The sequence below is a fragment of the Erythrolamprus reginae genome, chromosome 2 (assembly GCF_031021105.1).
Source record: "Erythrolamprus reginae isolate rEryReg1 chromosome 2, rEryReg1.hap1, whole genome shotgun sequence".
Lineage (NCBI taxonomy): Eukaryota > Metazoa > Chordata > Lepidosauria > Squamata > Dipsadidae > Erythrolamprus > Erythrolamprus reginae.
Window position 1 is genome coordinate 236,459,573 of NC_091951.1, and position 19,075 is coordinate 236,478,647.

Genomic DNA, 19,075 nt, shown 5'->3' on the forward strand with positions numbered 1-19,075 from the left:
TTGACACAAATAAGAAGGAAGCTTCCTCTTTATTGTGTAATTTCTTCAGTCCAGCTGACTGTATTTCTTTTGTTTTTCTGCTTGGTTGAGAATAATATTTCAGCTAAAGGTAGCCCTTTCACATTTCCTCTGCTTTCAATCATCATCATCTAACTGGCAGAAAGTCCCGAGGTTTCTTTGGATCAAAATCAAGTAGCTTGATGGACCCTTCTAATTCAATTCATGGGGTCAATATGACATTAGCTTTGCTCATTGGTCACAGTAGAGCATGCGACACTTTGAGTTACACAAATATCTTCCTCAGGTTGGATATTTAGGGGGTGCATGTAGCTGCTGCTGCTTTAGGAAAGAGAAATAGAAGTTATTAACTTAGCGTGAGAGTTATTAACTCTTGAGAGCCAATGGAGTGTAGTAATTTACAGGATCCAATCTCTGAGTTGGTCACTGAAACCAGAGGGTTAGTCTTCTACGTTTTTGGACTCATGCTGAAGCTCATCCTTAGGGAACTTCTCAAGCAGAGAGGTACACATTCTGCTAGAGAGGTTCCCTAAGGATGGGCTCCAGCACTAGTCTGAAAGCTTGGAAGACTAAACTTCTTGATCCGGGAACCAACCCAGATTGGATCCTGCAACATTATCCTGGCACATGTATATTCACGTTCCTTTGTGTGGTAATTTAGGAGTTTGATTAGAAGAAAGGTTAATGTTGCTCAACCGATGATGAATCAATATGGAAAGTATTCTGTCCAACTCGACAACCAGTCAGCAATTAAATCCCAATTAATACTCAGACACAGAGTTTGGAAGTACAAGCAAACTTGTTGAAAATGACAAATTAAAGCAAAAAATGTCCGTTGACTGCCAAAATTCAAAGCGAGCGGCAAAACTGATAAGGAATGTTCTAAAACAGAGTTGTAACTTAAAGCCTGTAACTTGGCTGAAACAGAAATACTCACAGACTTCTCAAAACTATATTTTTTCAAGACTGCAGCAATGTTTGAGAGTGGTGGGGGAACTCTGAACTTGCTCTTTCCCTCTTGTAGGTATAAACATTGATTTCCTGCAAAGGGAATCTCCCAGTCTCTTCCCCTTTTAAACACTCTGTGATTACACACTGTGCACAGCAGTATTCAGGACCTCCCTCTACGTCTGCATAACTGCTCTTGTCTCCCACGTATTCTTCTCACCCTTGCATCAAAAATAGGGTCCACAATCTCCCCCTCCTCATCAGACTCAGACAAGGCCCTAACTGGGTGTTCTATATTCTCTGCAGGACCCTCAATCTCCATCACTTCCTCACCCTCACTATTTGACTCCTCCGATAGCCACAGGGGCCTATGATGCTCAGACAGACCTGGTTCCTCCTCTTCAAAGTCTGTGATTAAAGGAGACGGCTGTGATTCAAGCACAACAGAAAGGTAAAGTCCATACGTTTCATTGAGGAGCTTTCATTCTGCAGGGGACTGATTTTGAACAAGGATAACAACAGCAACTGTATTCTTGATTGAATCTTGTTTCAAACCTGTTCTGTCTGGGTCACTCCGGAAGCCAAGACCAACCCAAAAAGAGAAGCCAGACACACCGGTAAAAGGCAAAGGCAGTTTATAAAATTCAAGAAAAACACAGGTAACAGAAAATGTCCTTACAAACAGGAAAATGCTGTATCTTCAAATATATCCACGAAGGCAAAAGTCCATGCAGCAATACAGGATTCTTGCTGCCAATACGAGGCTGTAGATAGCAGACCTACACCTCCCACAGGTCTTCCGAAATGCTGGGCCACAAACCAAGAACAGAGACGCCGAGAACAAAGCAGAACACCGTAACTCCAAATGATAACACTCCACATGGCTTCAAGGGCTTGCCTGCCTTTTAAACCCTGCTAAGGAGGACCACACCCAAGCCCAGCTGTTCCTAAGTCAGTGCTGATAATACTTCTTTAATTGCTCCTTTCTTTGATCTGAACGTCTCTGTCGCATGTCAATGACGGCTTGTGCGTCATCACCTAATGACTCCAAGCTACTGGCTGGGGAGAGGCCCCCCCCCCCCGGGGCTCTCATGCTGTTCTCCTTTGTCCCATTCCTGACTTTCCTCTCCCCCATCCAACTGCTTAGCCCCCTCCTCTTCGCTGTCCTGCTCCTCCGGGCATGGAGCCAGCAGAGACACAGCCGGTCCCTGAGCAGCCTCAGGCTGAACCACAACACAAACCATACTAATCAAGACAATCATGCGCAACTGAAGCTGCAGCAACTTTAGGGAAAGATACGTCTGGATTTTCTACTTCAACAAAATTATTGCCTGTTAAGTAAGTGAGTAAAAGTCACTTTGTGGTATGATGGGTGGCAAGCAAATTTCATAAATAATAACAACACTGGACTTCTGTGGTATAAAATACATTTGCTGCATTGTGCAACTGTTTTGAATGAACGCCTTATGTTGAAGACATCTGGATGTGAATCTAAAATGCAACACTGAAGTGACCTTTAATGAGATTGGCGGTCATAAATGGTCAAGCCACAAGTTTATTTAACTCGCTATTATTCTTTTCCAGTTGTATTTATTTATTTGTATTTATTTATTTGTCAAGCTTGTATAAGATAATAGATATGTATATACAAGATTATGAATACATGAAATGTATACAAATAAATGGGGTTGATAGGACAAAGAACAGTAGGCACACTGGTGTAGTTATGCACACCCCTTACAGACCTCTTAGGAATAGGATGAGGTCAACAGTAGATAGTCTGAGATTAGAGTATTTGGGATGTTACAGAATTTAGGATCTTCCACTGACAAATTGCACCAAGTTATAGGTTTTTTTAAAAAAAGAACAGAAAGAAAAGAAAAAGAAAATGCCAGAGCAAAGAAATAGAAGTATTTGTTTAAGCGTTTAATATCCCACCTCTAGAGCAGATTCAGTAGAAAGAAGGATATACAGTAAGAAATTCCCATAATAACAAAAGCTGTTGGCTAGTTTTAAGAAGCAAAATAGGATTTTGGAGTCATAGACAAATGTTAGACCTGCTGTGTTAGAGGTAGCAGATCTGGCCAGAAAAGCCTTTGCCCAAATTTATATACTTACTTACTTACTTACTTACTTACTTACTTACTTACTTACTTACTTACTTACTTACTTATAATTTATTTATTTATTTATTCATTTGTCCAATACACAAATACATAGGAAGAAAAATAGACATGTAGTAATATATATAAGGGTAAAGTGAACTTAGAGGAGAGGATATATGAAAGAAAGAAAATACATATGATAAGTGAGAGAAAGGAAAGACAATTGGACAGGGGACGAAAGGCACACCAGTGCACTTATATGCGCCCCTTACTGGCCTCTTAGGAACCTGGAGAGGTCAATCGTGGAGAGTCTAAGGGAGAAATGTTGGGGGTTGGGGGTTGACACAATTGAGTCCGGTAATGAGTTCCACGCTTCGATAACTCGATTGTTGAAATCATATTTTTTACAGTCAAGTTTGGAGCGGTTCGTATTAAGTTTGAATCTGTTGTGGTTGAAACTGAAGTAGTCATTGACCGGTAGGACGTTGCAGCATATGATCTTGTGGGCAATACTCAAATCGTGTTTTAGGCGCCGTAGTTCTAGGCTTTCTAGGCCCAGGATTGTTAGTCTATTTTCGTAGGATATTCTGTTTCGAGTATACTGTGCTGGTTGTTTCCATACCTGAATTGAAAGGCCCTTCCTTACAACAGTGACTCTTTGATACCTCATGTCTGGACTATAGCACTCTACAGTGGGCTGCCACTGAAGCTGACTGCTAGATCTACAGGTCAGCGGCTCAAATCTCATCACCGGCTCAAGGTTGACTCAGCCTTCCATCCTTTCCAGGTGGGTAAAATGAGGACCCGGATTGTGGAGGCAATATGCTAGCTCTGTTAAAAAGTGCTATTGCTAATATGTTGTAAGACACTCTGAGTCTAAGGAGAAGGGTGGCATTAAAAAATTGAATGAATGAATGAATGAATGAATGAATGAATGAATGAATGAATGAATGAGAGTGTTACCTGATTGAACTCAGGAAGCAAATGGTCTCTGTTGTAGCTCCTGTCCACATCAAAAACCTTGCCCCCAGAATTCATATGGTGGCTTTTTTAAAATAAACCCTTAAAACCTTGGTGTTCTGTTGGGCCTTGACTCGAGTTAGAATGGTTGGAAGATCTATAAATTTTTGTCAGTAACTATTTTACTATTTGTTTTAAGGATGCTTCTTTTTCTTTTGTATTGTCTTAAATTGCTTTATTATTGTACATGTCTCAAAGTTATGATGATTTCAGATAGATGATAAATAGATGATAGAAAGACGGAAAGTATTTTTTTAATGAGAAAAATTAAAAAATTAATGAGAAAAATTAAAAAATTAACATTTCCTTCCATATTTTTTTCCCTTAGGTTTCCAACATCGTTTTGTTCAGTGAAATATATCAAAAAGTTTGGCTTAATTGGGCATGAAAGCATAATGAATATTTATAGAAATCTGTACCTCAGTACCTCTGCCTTTGAAAACTTATAAGAAAAAAACTCCTGATAGTAGTTCAGTTACACCATGTTCCCTTGCCCTTGATCTACTAATGAAAACTGAGCAATTAATTATTTTAGCTGCTTTGATGGCATCTATATTAAGTTGCCGGACATTCATACTTGCAATTATAAAATTGATGGAGTTCAAGTAAAAAAGATTTGAATTATTGAAATACTTATAATTGGAGATGTTCAGGGTTGAGACAAAACTTTAAAAAAAGTAGCAAAACATAATGATTCAATGATAAAATGCTCCATTTTGATAATCTAAAGGGAATATGGCACATATGAAGACATTAAAAATTAAGTGTTCATTGATAAACTGAAAAGGCATAGCCTGGACCAGTTGGCAATCTAAAACAACTCCATTTATCACATTGCTGTTAAAATATACTTGCCTACTTATTTTAACTGTTGATAAATTGTCACCTGAAAATCACAAGTCATGCACTTAAAAAAACCCATCTTCTGGGCATTTTTAGACAGAAATTAAGTAAAGAAGACAGATACCTCACTATCCAAATACTAACGGCCGCCAGACTAACATACGCACAACATTGGAAAAACGAAGACATTCCATCAAATCTAACCATCATTAGTAAAATTATGGAATGTACCGAACTAACAAAATTAACAATGGAAATTCAAAACAAAAACGATTCAGAGTTCTACAAGACCTGGGAGAAATGGTTCAGATGGCTATCCAATTCTAAAGACGACAAAGCGAAAAATAATTAAAATCGCTTAATATAAACCAAAATAAAGATATGTATAATAAAAAATCGGATCAAAATCAATACAATCCCTGTCTGAGTTCAATCCACTTGATAATTACTAGAAAACTATTAATATTACAATCTATGATTAAGTTCCACTAACAAAAATAACAAGCATAATTAAACTAAGCCGTAACAATACAAACGCCTGCTTCCTTGCAGGTACTACTTCTCCTCTCTCTCTCTCTTTTTTTTTCTCCCCTTCTTTCTCCCTTCTTTCCCTTTCTACCCCTTTTCTTGTCACGTTATTGTTGGATTATAAAATATTACAGCTATAAGATTATTCAAATAAGAATACTGAATACGAAATATTTACATATGGACAAATACTTGGAATGTGTATACAAGCTGTGATATAACAACACTGTTTACCCCATTCCCCTCCCACCTCTCTTTTTTGTACTCCCATCCCCTTTTCCCGTTTTACTTCCTTTTGTATAAACCAATAAGGTATATTTAAAAAACAAAAACCATATACAGTACTTGCAATAAGTGCTTCCAGAATTTTGATGCACACTTTTCATTAGTTCTCGTTTTCTTTTCTTTCCTCTCTTTTCCTCTCCTCTCCTCTCTCTCTTTCTTTTCTTTTCTCTGTGTTTTTCCTCCTCTCCTCTCCTCCTCTCTCTTCTTCTCTTCAGCACTGATTCAAATTAATAATTGGAGCTTACCAGGGGTGGGTTTCTCCTAGTTCAGACCGGATCGCCCAAACTGATAGCACCCTGCTGTTGACATCACTGATCCGATTCAGTTGGTGCCGGTCCGTAGGCACCGGCATTTTTTAAATTTAAACAAATGGTGATTTTTTTTCCTGTTTGGATGGCTTCTCCTCTTCCGCTGCAAGAGAGAGAGCGGAGCGAGGGCACACGCGTGAAAGATGGCAATGCGAACTGGTGATGTAGGTAAATGGAACCCACCCCTGAAGCTTACTGAATGTGCAAGAAACACTAATTTTAAAGTAATGTAAAAAACCAAGAAAAGAATGCTATCTAGGAAATGTATTACAGGTTGAATTTCAGGGGGAGGGGAAAGTTAAAAAAAAGATAAAATCTGTCCAACAATGGCTTACAACTGGAGTTGCACATTAAAAGGAACAAACCGAAGGTTTGATTTTGACCACTCAAAAAGCTGGTTTATTGTTCTCACTGTCGGGAAGTTTCTCCTTAATTCTAGGTTGGTTTTCTCCTTGATTAGTTTCCATCCATTGTCTTCTGGTGCTTTGCAGAATAGGTTGGCCCCCTCTTCTTTGAGGCAGCCTTCAAACACTGCTATTGTGTCACCTCTACTCCTCCTTTTCACTAGATGAGACATAGCTAATTCCTGCAAACTCTAGATAAAGACGTGATTCATAACCCATCAAATTTACTTTGGTTGAAAACAAGAAAATGCAGATAGACAATACCAGGGGGATAATACAATAAATGACAAATAAAAGACAAAAAACTCTGGACAGTATATGTGGCAGTTCCTGGAAACAGCAGAACAGAAAGGAAGAAACTGGAGAAGTGAACAAAATACAAAGACCTGCAAATAGAAATTGAATGACTGTGGCAAAAGGAAGCAAAGATAGTACCAATAGTAATAAGCACCTCAAATTCCAATGCAACTGGATCACCACCTGAACACTATTGGCATTGACAAAATCACCATCAGTCAATTGTAAAAGGCAGCTTCCCTTGAACCAGTTACTTAGTCTGCAATGTTATGTTTAATATTATTATAATATTATACAACATCTGCGTAACCCAGGTACCTTGGGAAGCACTCAGCAGGAAGTTAAGAGTCCAAATCCAGTCTAAACATCTGGTTGACTTTGAAACTGACCATCAGAATGCAACCTTTTAAAATAATATTTTAGCTAGCCAATGCTCATTACTTCAATAAGTCTCTGCATTTCTCCAACCATGCATTCAATTCGATTCAACTCGACCCTGCTGTGATGATATGTGAATAGAATATGGAACGTCGTGTAGTGACAACATGAAGTACATTTGATGAAATGAAAAGTGACAGTCCCAAAATGTACATTGAAACGTAGGTGGGACAAGGACAGATTTTATTTTCCCTAGGAAATGATATGATACTGAAGAAAATTACAATGGAAGCCTGTTAATAGGATAAAGCAGACAGTTTTAACTCAATTGGGAGTGAGGAATTTTGTACGTTACACAAGATCAAGAAGGGAAGGAACAGCATCCTGGAGGTTGCTCTTTCCTGTACAGAAAAACTGGCTATGTAGCTTGTGCACATCAATCATATTTTTTTTTACTGATGAACAGTAAACTCACTTGTATGAATAAACAGAGATTCAATCTTCCCTCTTTTGTTCAATGCATCACATCTTTAAGATTGATTGATAATGTTCTCCTTCAGTGCTACATTTCCATGCATTAATAATAATAATAATAATAATAATAATAATAATAATAATAATAATAATAATAATTGTATGCCACCCCTCTCCGGAGACTCGGGGCGGCTCACAACAGTAATAAGAAACAGTGTAACAATGGGACAAATCTAATAATAAAAAATATATTAAATCTTCCCCTTTTTAATCTCGATCGTTCAACGAGAGCACAGAAGTCACAACGGATTCACCTTGACTCAATAACTCCATGTCCCAGCTATTATGAAATCATTCTATTTTCAGTGTCCAGTTTGTACAGTCACTTATAAAGAAAATTAAAGACCATACAAACTTAACTACTGTACTTTCACAAAAATGTTCTGTTCTTGTCAAATCTGCACCCGCAACGTCATAGTTCAATGAGCAATTGCCAGCTTCCCACTTTATCTCCGGAGAACTGTCACCCTCCTCATCCATCATAATTGAGGCAGTCCACCTGCTCTAGGAAGGTGGAGCGAGGACCAACCTAACAACTGCAAAGAGGCAAAAGATACTTCGTGTCATCCCCTGTCTGTCTGCATTTGTCTCAAATTTGGAAAGGTCAAAATGGAAGTTTCTTTGGGGAGAATTTTATTTATGCTTTAATTGTGTAGACTGTTGAATGTAATTGTATTCCTGAATGAGCTACTGAAAGTATATCTAGTTCACAATTTTAACACAGATCTACCATACACCTGCCCACCCTTTCTTTCCTTCTACTCTTCTCTTTCTTCTTCTTTCCTTTTTTTCTTCTGTATGTTTATATGTTTGTCGATGTTTTTTTTGTCTATTTGTCTCTGTCTATTGTCAAATGCATATTGTTTAAACTATAATTTGACAGGATGATTGTTCTAATCTCTAATTACCCATTTTTCGCATTTCTTTTTCCTGTAATTTGACATGTCTATACCGTTAATTGTAACCAATGTATTTATTGTATATTTGTAAATAAAAACTTTAAAAAGAAAGTAATTGTATTCCTGGTAGCTTGTAACAATAGTAACACAGTTAAAAACATTGACAGTGCAAGCAAAAAACATTCTCAGTAAAGAAAATATACTGAATAACAGATTTGGAAAGGACGTTGAAAGTCTTCTAGCCAAAGTAGGAAACCCTATATCATTTCAGAGAAATAGTAGTCCAATCTCTTCTTAAAACCCTCCAGTGTTGGGCATAGTTCCGTCTAAGCTGAGCAGTGAGCAATAGCTCACTTAAAAATCATCATCAACTCAGAGTTTTCCAAACCTGCCCAGAAGCCGAGAGGGAAAGAGTGAGAGGGAAGGAGAGAGAGAGGAAGAGAGGAAGAGAGAGAAACAGATAGAAAAAAGAGAGGAAGGAAAAGAGAAAGAAAAAGAATGGGAGTAAGGAAGAGAGAAAGAAAATCAAAATCTAGTTTGAAACTAGCTCAACTATTTAAGTGGCATTTTGATATTGATAGAGTTGCCCTATTATGAGCTCACTGTTATAGACACACAGTACAGTATTTTATTTTGAAATTCTCTGAGGCAAAACAGGGTGGGTTTTTTATTTGTTTGCTTGCTTGCTTGCTTGTTTGTTTATTTATTTATTTATTTATTTGTTTGTTTGTTTGTTATTTCTGTGCCGCCCAGTCCCGAAGGGACTGCCGCTCAGACACTATACTTTTCCACCCACCCCCCAAAAAATTAGAGGGAACACTGGTGTTGGGGCAACCACAACTTCTGGAGGCAAGCCATTTCATTGATTAATTGTTCTTGGTGTCAGGGAATTTCCCCTTAGCTCTAGGTTGCTCCTCTCCTTGATTAGTTTCCACCCCTTACTTCTTGTTTTGCCTTCAGGTGCTTTGGAGAATAGGTTGACCCCCTCCTCTTTGTGGCAGATAGTGGAACAACGAACAATGAAATAGATAGTAAAAAGAAGACATAATAATAAAAATAGAAATGAGCTACACAACAGGAACAATCGCAGTCCTATCAGCAACCCACCACAAATGGTGCAGCCGGGGTGGCGCAGCAGGTAGAGTGCTGTACTGCAGGCCACTGAAGCTGACTGTAGATCTGCAGGTCAGCGGTTCAAATCTCATCATGGGCTCAAGGTTGACTCAGCCTTCTGTGGGTAAAATGAGGAACCGGATTGTTGGGGCAATATGCTGGGTCTGCTATTGCTAACATATTGTAAGCCGCCCTGAGTCTAAGGAGAAAGGGCGGCATAAAAATCAATCAAACAAACAAACAAACAAACAAATAAATAAATAAATAAATATGGCTTCTTGACCTCTCAGTGGCTTTCGATACCATCGACCATGGTATCCTTCTGTGTCGGCTGGAGGGGTTGGGAGTGGGAGGCACTGCTCTTCAGTGGTTCTCCTCTAACCTCTCTGGTCGGTCGCAGTCGGTGTTAGTGGGGGGTCAGAGGTCAACCCCGAGGTCTCTCCCTTGTCGGTCCTCTCCCCCCTGCTATTTAATATCTACGTGAAACCGCTGGGTGAGATCATCCAAGGGCATGGGGTGAGGTATCATCAGTATGCTGATGATACCCAGCTTTACATCTCCACCCCATGTCCAATCAACGAAGCAGTGGAAGTGATGTGCCGGTGCCTGGAGGCTGTTGGGGCCTGGATGGGTGTCAACAGACTCAAGCTCAACCCGGATAAGACGGAGTGGCTGTGGGTTTTGCCTCCCAAGGACAATTCCATCTGTCCGTCCATCACCCTGGGGGGGATTATTGACCCCCTCAGAGAGGGTCTGCAACTTGGGCGTCCTCCTCGATCCACAGCTCACATTAGAGAACCATCTTTCAGCTGTGGCGAGGGGGACGTTTGCCCAGGTTCGCCTGGTGCACCAGTTGCGGCCCTATTTGGACCGGGACTCACTGCTCACAGTCACTCATGCCCTCATCACCTCGAGGTTCAACTACTGTAACGCTCTCTACATGGGGCTACCTTTGAAAAGTGTTCGGAAAGTTCAGATCGTGCAGAATGCAGCTGCGAGAGCAGTCATGAGCTTCCCCAGGTATGCCCATGTTACATCAACACTCCGCAGTCTGCATTGGTTGCCGATCAAATTCTTGTCACAATTCAAAGTGTCGGTTAAAGCCCTTCATGGCATCGGACCAGAATATCTCCGAGACCGCCTTCTGCTGCATGAATCCCAGCGACCGATTAGGTCCCATAGAGTGGGCCTTCTCCGGGTCCCATCAACTAAACAATGTCGGTTGGCGGGCCCCAGGGGAAGAGCCTCTCTGGAACCAGCTCCCCCCAGAGATTAGAACTGCCCCTACCCTCCTTGCCTTTCGCAAACTCCTTAAAACCCACCTTTGTCGTCAGGCATGGGGGAACTGAGATATCTCCCCCGGGCCTATATAATTTATGTATGGTATGTTTGTAGGCATGTCTGCTTAAAAATGGGTTTTTTTAAGTATTTTAAATTTTAAATTGTAAATTATTAGATTTGTCAGGAACTGTTTTTATTGTATTGTGAGCCGCCCCGAGTCTACGGAGAGGGGCGGCATACAAATCTAATAAATAAATAAATAAATGAATGAATGAGTAAGTAAGTAAGTAAGTAAGTAAGTAAGTAAGTAAGTAAGTAAGTAAGTAAGTAGCACTGAAGGAGAGATCTGAGCTCTCAAAAGTGAGAGTATTGCAGAGAACTGGTCCCAGCACTGAAAATCAAGGTCTGATGGAAGTGGGAAACAATTGGCAGTTCTTCTCGGGAACACACAATTGGATGGATCAGATCTGTGTGTATTAGGTGGTATATTAGCATTTGCTAGTTATAGATTTTCTCTCATAGGTCATGTAAGAATTAACTAACAGTCCTAACAATGAGAAAGTAGCAACAGTCAATAAAAAACCAGCATCTTGGAAAAATGAAATATGCCATCCAGTGGTTGTCTAATATACTGGGGGAAGACTGGCTGCTTATGTTTAGTCATAGACATCTTTCTGTCTTTTGCATATGATTTATGGTAGATGCTTATTCGAAGATCCATTCCCTTCCTTATGGTCTGTAAATGTTATGACATTCCAATCTTCAGGGCCTTTGCATCTTATTAGATTTATCTTTGCATATATTACACCTAACTGCAATGAAATTTATGGTAATGGTGAATTTTACAAAACGCGCCGAACAGGAAATAGGTAAGTCACAATTTATACGCCTCTTGTTAATGCTGCAATATTCACAAACTGACATATGTAGCTTGTGCTTTCAAGCAGTGTTCCAGTTCACATTTAAATCCTGAAATGAAGCTATTTAAATCCTGGGTTTTGGAGATAAATCTATAGGCACAATCCAGCATTCTAAAAGTGGAAGCATGGGGGATATTTTTAAAGTCATGTCTCTTGATTTCCCCCACCAAGAAGGGAAAACGTCAACATAATTAAAACATGTTGATTCAGCCAAGAGACTATGGCTCTTGGAGATACCACATCTATCTCCATCTGGGTCTAGTACTTTCTATTGGGACAGTTACCTGTATTGGTTATGACCTTTAAAGCCCTACATGGCAACGGACCAGATTACCCCCGGAACCGCCTGCTACCGCACAAATCCCAGCGACCGATAAGGTCCCACAGAGTTGGCCTTCTCCAGGTCCCGTCGACTAAACAATGTCGTTTGGCGGACCCCAGGGGAAGAGCCTTCTCTGTGGCGGCCCCGGCCCTCTGGAACCAACTTCCCCCAGAGATTAGAACTGCCCCTACCCTCCCTGTCTTTTGCAAACTACTCAAGACTCATTTATACCGCCAGGCATGGGGAACTTGAGATAGCTCTTCCCCCTAGGCCATTACAAGTTATGCATGGTATGTTTGTGTGTATGTTTGGTTTTATAATAGGGGTTTTTAGTTGTTTTTATTATTGGATTGTACATGTTGTGTTTATTATTGTTGTTAGCCGCCCCGAGTCTGCGGAGAAGGGCAGCATACAAATCCAATAAATTATTATTATTATTATTATTATTATTATTATTATTATTATTACCTAAAGTCTAAGATCTGCATAGGTGAAGAAAAGTGAGATATGCTTAGATCTTTTATTCTTAGAGCAATCTGTTTCTCATCAGCCTGGACCTACACTGAAGCATGAATGGAAGAGAGAACCTGGAGGAACATAGGGGGATCCTATTATTCATTTTATTATTTAGAAGATTCATATTTATACATTATACAGTAGCAATTCTACACAACAGGATCTGTGATTCTGCAAATCGTTAAGTAGATTTTCAACATTGCACATACAATTCCAGATGTGAGATAAAGTGCCAGCTTAGTAGCATTAGATGTTTTTTATATGTTTTCCTTTATGTTGGAATGTGTAGCCTTTTTTACATGGAGGGTTATCTTTAGCCTTTGAAAAGCATGTCATGGGCTTTGCTTCAAAAACGGAAGAGAGGTCAGGATAAATCATTAACCAAGATCAGGACAAAATCTAAACTTTATTACACTTAATCTAGAGTTTAACTCAAATAAGAGTGGTATGTGTTGTATTGTCTTATATCAGACATAATGCAATAGAAAATGTAATTGTAAGATGAAACGTACATTGTCTTGTTTTAATATTTATATATTTAATAATTTTTTTCTAAAATAAAAAAACGAGTGGCATAATCTTTTCCACATTTTTTTTGCCTGTTACAGTTTTGAGATGCCCTGGAAGTAAAGCCCAGATTTTCAGTGCCAGATGAATTCTGAACTTACTTACAAGTTATACATACAGCCTACTTTAATTAAGTTAGTTCCTTAAAAGTAAATTAGTAAAGAATCATTTTGTTTGCCCAAAGGAACATTTGTGCTTCACTATGGGGAAAAAAATCTTACTTCTCCATATTTCTAAATCTTAGTTTATTTACTGCAATAATAGAGAAAGCAATCTGCATATTCCACTCAATGTAAGCTAATTTTAAACTTCTTAAACAAATAACTTTGGTAATCAAAAAGTTTTCTGCATTGAACCACTTACTCCCCAAACAAGTAGATGCATATTCCAAGCATTCTCCCAGTATTTATTTCCAATGCCTACATTCAAATTAATAGGATCTGAACAGATGGGTTTCGGTTATTTTCACAAGATATCTATTTAGGGAAATTGGACAGACCCTAAGGAACCCTCAAGTCAGATTTGCAGTTTTAAGTCGAATACTTATGAACTGTAACCCATTTGCTAGAATCATTTTACTTCAGTAGCACAGTATTGAAGTATAGCTTGTAGCTTCACAATATTGGGAGAGGTCAATAAGATAGTAGGCTAGAGAGGCTAGTATTCTTGGAATGTTGCATAGACAGTGATTTTAAAGGCAAAGAAGTGCTGTCAGCTTTTTGATTCTGGTTTGGTTACTGGTCAATGTACTACAGTTTTTCGGTTGGTTTTGCTATCAAGCAGAATATGGCTATACTTTCCTCAGTTTTATTACCTGTTCCCTATACCTATACCTGTTCCCTATACTATTTCTGGGTGCTGCTGGCCAGGGACACTTATAACTAGCACTGTCATTCTATTGAAGCATAAATCAAAGAGTAGAGTTTGTTCATCAATTATAGTTCCCTGCAGCTTTATCCCATTCCTGCTAGTCCAGCTAACAAGCCTGGAGGACAAGCATAGGTAAAAAGGGATTGACAGCTCTCACTCCCTTTTTACCTATGCTTGTCCTCCAGCATCTCTGACCTTTCAGTCAGCCTTACTTCTGAACACAGTTCTAGCCCTCTTTTCAAAGAGCACTAAACCCATGTCCTGAAATAGCCTGTCTGACAGGTTGAAAACACTGACTAAGTAGAGGAAGAGAAAAGTAGGGCCATTGTTTAGAATTAGACTGATTGACAAGTCCCAAGGTTATCAACCACGTATCCCACAATAAAACTCAGAGGGCACCATTTGTTGGTTCAATCAGCCTAGCAGACACGGTAGTCCTTTTTCTTGTAACCTGCTTTTTTCACCAATACACGGACTGTAGGCTGCAAATTTCATTTGGCAATCTAACTGGGCCCTAATAAAAACAGTTGTGGGGCTTATATTTTAACATTTCTGAAATAACAGCAGAGATCACTCACCTTTTTCAAGTAATGCGGTATATTTGAGATTTTGCCATGGAGAAATGAGCAAGCCCATTGCAACAGTCGCTAGGCAGAGCTTACAAATTTGCCAGAAATATATGCACTTCCAAAAAATAATTACGCAAGTTGTAAATTATGGGCTACAGAAGGGGAGAGAGAAATAACTTCCTATTATTCCTTATTTTGTTCTGGATTTGGCAGATATTCCCAATGCCCTACAAAACATTTTTAATAGTGCCAGAAAATTTTAGCTAATATAGTGACATTGATCTGGGCCACAAGAGGGGAAAACTAGTGTTCCGAGGAGCATTAGAAAAGTCACATTTAATTACTTGCTATCCAGTTTGGTTGTCAAATGTGAGCTGCCAGCATTGCAAATCAAATAATAACAGAAATAGCCAATCTAGGCTAAAGCCTAGGACAGTGATGGCGAACCTTTTTCTGGTTGCATGCCAAAAGTGTGTGGATATCCATGCAATGCAATGCACCCCCCACCTGTGTATGTACGCATGTTCCCCATGCTCTCCTGTGCATGCGACCTGCACTGCACATGTGCACATCCCTGTGCATGCACCATCAGTGCATACCCCCTTGGCCTGTGGTGGGCTTGGAAAGCCTCTTGCAACAACTTTGCCAGACCAAACAGTCTGCCACTGCTGTTCCTCCTCCTCCTGCCAGCCTCATGCTCCGGGCAGGGAAACCCTAGCCCACTGTTCCTGCCACCCCCACCTGTTCATGCAGACTGTCTCACACTGCTGTTTCCACAGCAGCTGCAGGAACAGCAGGCTGGGGTTTTCCTCCTTCCCCGCCAAAGGTTTGGGGCCACAGCAGAAGGAGAAGGAGAAGCCTCCGGCAGGGAGGTAGGGAAACCCTTGCCTGCTGTTCCTACAGCCGCTGGGGAAATGGCAGTGTGAGAATAGCCACTGCCAGGCGCGAGGGAGTCAGGGTGGCAGAAGCAGCAGGCTGGAGTTTCCCTCCCTCATTGCCAAAGGCTTGGGGCCACAGCAGAAGCCCATTCAGTAGGGAGACAGGGAAGCCCTGGCCCACCCATCTTTGGAGCCGCCACCCCCCTTGCCCCTAGTGGCGGTGCTTCCCTGACAGTGGCAGGAGCAGTTGATGGGGCAGATAGGGCAAAGGCAGGCTGCAGGAGCACTGGGGATCTTGGAGAGTTGCGGGGCGAGCATTGTGGGGCAGCGCAGATACTCACTCCCGCTCCTCCGAGATTCAAAAGTGCTCTGGGCCTTTCCTTACAATAACAAGGTAGGGGCAGGGGAGCAACTGGCGGCAGTGCTCTTCGCTGGTAAATGGGTGGATTTCCACATGCGTGAAAGCAAAAAAAATCACCGAAATCTCACTCGTGCGTACGTCCTCACACAAGATTTCACTTCCGGCACATGCACAGAAGCCGAATTCCACGCCAACATGCACGCCTGCCTGCCAGTCAGCTGGAGCTGTGCGCATAGCTCAGGCAAAGAAAGAGCTTCTGCAGGAATACAAAATCTGTTTATGCTAGTTTTGCACAAATCCAAATTTCTCCTTGAAGGGGAAGCAAGCGGCAAAGGAAAAATATGTTTGGAGTGGCTAACGGTGGCAGTAATGTGAAGCACTATTAGTCAAATGGGTTTGCTTAACACACCAGATGAAAATCTTAGGGGGGCAGATTTTAGGGTAAAGACTTATGATCTCTTCTATAAATTATTCAGTCTCATTTCCTAGGTACTCTTTTTTTTGCTAGGTTACATTCTGGACTGGCTCTGACCTGACCTAACCTGACCTGATCTTTCCTTTCCCTTCCCTTTTGCTAATGGGTCACTATATTGCCCCATACCGGCTGCCACCCACTACTGCCTGCGCGACAGTCAGCTGGCCAGCTGATCTTCTAGTTTCTGGCACTGCAGCACATGTGAAAGACAGTTGATCATTGCACGCACATGTGCACCAGTAACCAGAAGACTAACTGGCAAGTGTGCTTGGTGTGCACCGTAAACCTGGAACAAGAATGGGTGACACCATGCGTGCCAGGCGACATGGCTCCACGTGCCACTTTGGGCACGCTTACCATAGGTTCGCCATCACGGGACTGGAATATTCAGGCAGAATTAGAATTTATTTATTGAGGAATGTATCTATTTTTTTCAAATACATATGAGTAACAAAAACAGCTAATTTGGGAAGGGGCTTTTCATCCAATTTCATTTAATTTTAATTAAATCCAGCCAACAGTTCTTTGTATGCCTGTGGCCTTCCAATATAACCCATGTCGTTTCCAAACATGAAAAAAAACATTGGCATAGAATGTTATTTAATGGATGGATCTTACATTATTATTATTTTTCCATTACTGTGAGCCATTCATTGTAACCTGAGCCAAAAAATAAAAAATAAATCCCATTACTTGGTCAGAGGATTTGGCTATTACTTAGACTTCGTTAATAACATACATGCCTAACCTTCTGCCTAGGGACAGCTGCATTATACTGTAAACGTTGTCTAGTAAGAACATCTGTAGGAAGGGTTCAAAAACATCAATACCAAACATTGACTTGCTGCCAATTTTATTTTTTATTTTTGCATACCCATTCACATGCTCTTGTGCTTAGGTCACTGCTTTGCCAAGTCAATACCTCCGTGGCCCTCAATCAAGGCATCAAAGTCATGACCATTCCACCATCAGCCATTCCATGCTATCTTCAGTTCAGCCTCAAAAAGATATATTTTGTTCTTTCCAGTCCATGGAGCTATGAGAAGATGACCTGGTTTGTGGCTGACAAGAGGGAGAGATCACTCAAAGCTGCTGTCAGGTCCAGTGGAGAAGCATTCCAATGGGGTCAGAGGAGGACAGAGGAGGAACAAAATAGAGACTGGAAAGATTGAATCTTTTCCATGTAAACCACAGTCACAAAAGTGATCCACATCTGGGTTAAACTGGGCAAATTCAACGAGAAACATTGGCCATCTCTTCACCAATAGTGTTGGGCAAACTGAACCTGCAAAGTTCAGGTTCATGACAAACTTTGCAGTGTTCATCATGCCGAACCCGAACCTGAACTTTTTTTAAAGTTTGGGTAAAGTTCAGGTTCGGCCAAACACTGCGAAACGCCACCGCCCGGGAGGAGAGTGGGGAATCCCATCATGGGATTTCCCACCTCCTTTTGCTTGCGGCGCTGCAAGCAAAAGGAGGTGGGAAATCTCATAACGGGATTCTGGGGGCGGGGCTTTGATGTCACGGAGACTACTTCCTGGCCGGCCGAAACAGAATCCCTTTGTGGGATTTCTGACCTCCTTTTGCTTGCAGCACTGCTGCGGCATCCTTTTCTGTAAAAATAAAAGGAAGCAAAAGGAATTCCCCACCTTGTTTATTTTTACAGAAAAGGACGCCGCAATGGCTTGCTGCAAGCAAACGTTCGGGTTCGGGTTCAGGTTCGGGTTCATAGCCATACATACAGTAATGGGCAGCCAAAATTTTTACTGCCACATTGTGGGTGTGGCTTATTTTGTGGGTGTGGCTTAATAGTCATATGACTGGGTAGGAGTGGCTTGCCAGCCATGTGACCAGGTGGGGGTGGCTTGAATGATCATCATCATTCAAGTGAAATGTTAAGTCCTCGGCTTACAACCTTAACAGTGTTGCTCGCTAGGGTGACAACTTACTTCACATTTTCTGCGCTCTCCTTCCTGGGTCGCCACCTGCCTCATCCTGGATAGCTACGTGAGCGGGTGTTGCCAGAAGCATAAATGTTGCCAGCGCCACTTCCACCGACGCCTTCTGCTTGCACCTCAGGTGGGAGGTGGCTGCGTGAGGCTGGAGGGGAGCTGGGCAGGAGAGAGGGAAGCTCATCCAAGGCCAGAAAGGAGGAAAGAGGAAAAAAGCCAGGAGCGCAGACTCAGCAGCAGCAGCAGAGAAAAAAAGAAGAGAAAAAAAAGGAGAGCCGACCTGAGACTGGTAATCCAGGAAGTGAATGCCACTGATCAGCTGGAGCTTCATTTCCACCGGTGGAACTGCGTTCCACCCCATCCTCCCTTCTGCCCACCCCTGCATACATATGTGGATGACAGCAATATTGAAGCTATATTTTACAACTGATACATTGAAGAATTAAATGCGAAACTGGAAAAAAAATATTTTTTTGGTAAAGATTTCATAAATGATCCTGAACTTTGTCCTTGTAGATAACATTTGTCTTTTGTGTAATTTGCCCTGCAGATCCTTTCTGCCTCATGCTACTATAGATTGAGCGCCATGCTTAGAGAGGGGTGCCATAAAGTTATGTCCTCTCACATGACGCGTGAGCATCTACTCTTCTAAAAATACATTAGCTGCTGTTTGGTTCTCACATG